Here is a 4,142-nt window from a genome sequence, read left to right on the forward strand (position 1 = left end):
CTCTGGGAATTGTGGTAGTAGCATTCAGAAACCACCCATTCAGGCCAACAATTTTGAACTCAAACCACAGCTAATATCACTGGTGGAGAACCATTGTTCATTTGGTGGGAGTGCTAATGAAGATCCAAATCAACATCTCACCAAATTCCTGAGAATTTGTGACACAGTGAAGTCCAATGGAGTCCAGGAAGATGCCTACAAACTGCTCTTGTTCCCATTTTCACTTAGGGACAAGGCAGCTAAGTGGCTGGAATCATTCCCAAGGGACAGCCTAACAACCTGGGATGAGGTGGAGAGCAAGTTTCTGGCACGTTTCTACCCCCCACAAAAGATCAATAGGCTTCGATCTGAGGTTCAGACTTTTAGACAACAGGATGGTGAGACTCTTTACGAGGCATGGGAGAGGTTCAAAGAGTTGACAAGGAAATGCCCACCAAACATGTTCCCTGACTGGGTGCAATTGCATATTTTCTATGATGGACTTTCTTATGAATCAAGGAAGGCTGTAGACCATTCATCCGGAGGTTCATTGAACAGAAAAAAGACTGTGGAAGAAGCCATTGAAGTGATTGAGACAGTGGCTGAGAATGAGTACTACTATGCTTCAGAGAGGCACAACACTAAGAGAGTCATGGAGCTGAACCATGTTGATACAATTCTAGCCCAAAACAAGGTGTTTGCCAAGCAACTAGCAGAGCTCACCAGGAAATTAGACACAAAGCAAGTGGCTGCAATACACACACAAGATCAAGAGGAAGTAAGCATTGAAGGAGGTGATTGGGAAGAGGCCAACTATGTGGGAAATCAACAAAGGCAACCATATGATCTAAATTCCAACACTTACAACCCAGGATGGAAAAACCACCCAAACTTTGGGTGGGGAAACCAGCAAGGCCAACCACAAAACCACAAACCTTACAACCACAACCAACATAACAATTCCACATACCAAAACTCCAACCAAAGATCATACCAAGCCACACAAAACACTTACTCCCAACCACCATATCATGGCCAAAATAACCAACCTGCCCAACCTAATCCGAACCAACAATTTCAAGATCAATTAAACAGGATAGAAGGAATGCTTGCAACCATGAGTCAAGACATAACCGATTTGAAAGCTTTTAAGGAAGAAGTAAATTCTAACTTGCAAAACCAAGGAGCTGCCATCCAGAAGCTAGAAAATCAAATTGTGTATTTGTCTAAGCAAACCCCTGGGCCAAGCGTTTCTCATGCTGCCAAGGCTATTGCAAGGGAAGAATGTAAAGCCATAACACTCAGAAGTGGAAAGAAGCTAATAGGGAACTCAAAAGAATCTTGGAAAAGACTGTGGGAGCTTCAAGGAAGGACTGGTCGATTAAGCTAGATGATGCTCTTTGGGCATATAGGACAGCTTTCAAAACACCAATTAGAATGTCTCCTTACCAACTAGTATATGGAAAGGCTTGCCATTTGCCACTGGAGTTGGAGCACAAGGCATTCTGGGCCTTGAAACTCTTAAACTTGGACAACAAAGCTGCTGGAGAAAGAAGGATGTTGCAAATTCAAGAGTTGGAAGAATTCAGAGCTGAAGCGTATGAGAATGCCAAAATTTACAAAGAAAGAGCAAAGAAGAAGCATGACAGCAACATAGCCCCAAGGAAATTTGAAGAGGGACAAAAAGTATTGCTCTACAATTCTAGGCTGAAGCTATTTCCAGGGAAGCTAAAATCAAGGTGGTCTGGACCATTCCTTGTTACCAAGGTCTCCCAATATGGACAAGTAGAAATCATGGAAGAAAAGTCACAAAGAACCTTCACTGTGAATGGTCAAAGACTCAAACATTACTTGGGAGATGTAGAGGAGAAGGACAAGGTTAAATATCACCTCAACTGAGGAAACTGACCGTCAAGCTAATGGCGTTAAAAGAGCGCTTGTTGGGAGGCAACCCAACCTGAGGTAACACTCTTTTGCTGTTTCTTTTATTTGTTTCAATAAAAAGATGAAGTAGTTTCTGTGCATTGCAAAGAATTAAGTTTGGTGTTTCACACCAAACAATGAATTCGTGGATCAATAATTCAAAGGGGAATGTGTAACTCTAAGTTTGGTGTTCCACCATAAAGATCAACTGAACACAACAACCTTTGAATTATATTAAAGGAATAACCATTCTAAGCAATCACAGAAATACTTAAAATCCTTAGCAGCAACTTCATTCCAAGGAGAATTCAAGGATTCAAAGAGCAGAGGAGTAAGTAGGAGATTAAGTTTGGTGTTCACACCCCAACTTAAGACTCAGACACTTGCCCATACATAGTTGAGCTAACCACTCAAGTGCTTGAGAAGCAAGCAACTTCATCACCCTTTGCAGGAAAGGAAACAAGGAGCTTTAAAAAAAAAAACATGAAGCAACAATTAGGAGAAGAAAGAGAAATCAAATTGTTTCCTGGCAACAAGGAGAAAACAAGAAATTTCACAAGGTGGTGTTGTTCCTTGACCATTCTTTAAAAGGCAAACAAAAGCATGCTTGTTCTGGTTTAAACTGTAATTGTTGAATCTTTCTTTCATTTTAAGTCATTTTGTAGGAGTGTTGGTTTACTGCTTTGAATAAAGTGAATGCCTAGATGTTTGGATATAACTTCACCATCTTAAACAAATGCTTGCCATGCTTGTTCTGTTTCCAAAAATAAAAGAAAAGTTTGAACAAAAGTAACTTGGCTCAATTAGTGACAAATCAAGTAGAATTAAGTGGTGGTATGCATGCTTGATTGTTTAGTCAGATCAATGGAAATAGAGTGTAGAATTATCAATTTTTGTGTAGAAGTTGAGTATTGTCTATGGATCTTGATGAATAAATGTCTTTGGCCATGAAAAAGAAAAAAAAAAAGAAGAAGAAAAAGCCACTGAAAAGGGGCAACCAAAAAGCAAAAAAAAAAAAATTGAGAAAATAAGCTAGGCACCAATGGTTTGAACTTCTGAGACAAATGCCTGTGGTATTTATGTATTAAGGATATGCTTGGATGAATAGGTTCTGAGGAGTGTTTCAACACTTGGTAACTTGGGTTAACTAACCCGGGATTATCAACCAAAAGTCCATTATCAAGAGCAACCTAAATACAAAACATTTAGTCACACAAAGAGGTGCTGGGCATCAATGTCTCAAGAAGAAATGTGAACTAAAAATGCCTGTAGTGGATATGTGTAATGCAATGATAAGAAAAAGAAAATGCCAAAGGCTTGTGCAACACATGACACTGAGCAAACAAGGAGCAAAGGAGCTCTAAGAAAAAGAAAAACAAAGAAAGGAAAATGTGCCAAAGACATAAGAATAACAAGAGGCCATAGCAGTGTTTGATGGATGCAATGAAAAAGTGATAATCCTACCTGATAAGAATGAAAAAGTGATACTGCAACTTTCTGCATAAAACCCTTCTGATGAACTTCAAATGCTTGCTAATATAGCCAATGTAATTGCTTTTTGTTTCATACTTGTTTTCTCAATTAACTCAGGACTTGCTTAGGGACAAGCAAGTATTAAGTTTGGTGTTGTGATGCCAAGGCATCTTAGGCTAGTTTCACTAGCATTTTTCTGTTAGTTTTAGTTGTTTTATGCATTTTTTTGAGCTTAAAGTAACCAAGAATGGTTAAATGAACAACAAAGTAATGAATCATCCAAACAGTGTAATTTTGATGCAAATTCCATGAGTTTTTAGTTATATTACTTGAATGCTATGAATGGATGAATTCTCATGAAATTTTGCAAGATTTTGATGCAATTGTTTGGATGATTTCAGGGAAGAGAGGCTAGGCAAGGAAGCAACAAAATCAATGAAGGAAGCTTGAAATTCAAATGGGACGTTTAAGCTCCAGTTTAAGCCTAAACTGGAGCTTAAACGCCAAAATTATGAGAAGAGAGGAAATGCTGTAACTGGTGTTTAACCTCCAGTTTGACCTTAAACTGGAAGTTAAACGCCAGAATGAGAAAGGGCACTAAGGAGCATTCCACGTTTAACCTCCAGTTTGACCTCAAACTGGAGGTTAAACGCCAGAATGAGAATTGAACTAAGGGAGGCACAAAAGCATTTCCACGTTTAACCTCCAGTTTAACCTCAAACTGGAGGTTAAACGTGTTCGACACTTTCTTTTCTCACCAAGAAGCA

General features: G+C 39.1%; 1 non-coding gene across 1 annotated transcript; it reads right to left on the reverse strand.

The window, feature by feature from the left end:
• Positions 1 to 337: 337 nt before the first annotated feature.
• Positions 338 to 441, reverse strand: LOC112715044 (small nucleolar RNA R71). The gene has a single exon (XR_003159448.1). It is a non-coding gene; the product is annotated as a small nucleolar RNA R71 (small nucleolar RNA).
• Positions 442 to 4,142: the final 3,701 nt, after the last annotated feature.

Source organism: Arachis hypogaea, chromosome 1, assembly GCF_003086295.3.
Source record: "Arachis hypogaea cultivar Tifrunner chromosome 1, arahy.Tifrunner.gnm2.J5K5, whole genome shotgun sequence".
NCBI lineage: Eukaryota > Viridiplantae > Streptophyta > Magnoliopsida > Fabales > Fabaceae > Arachis > Arachis hypogaea.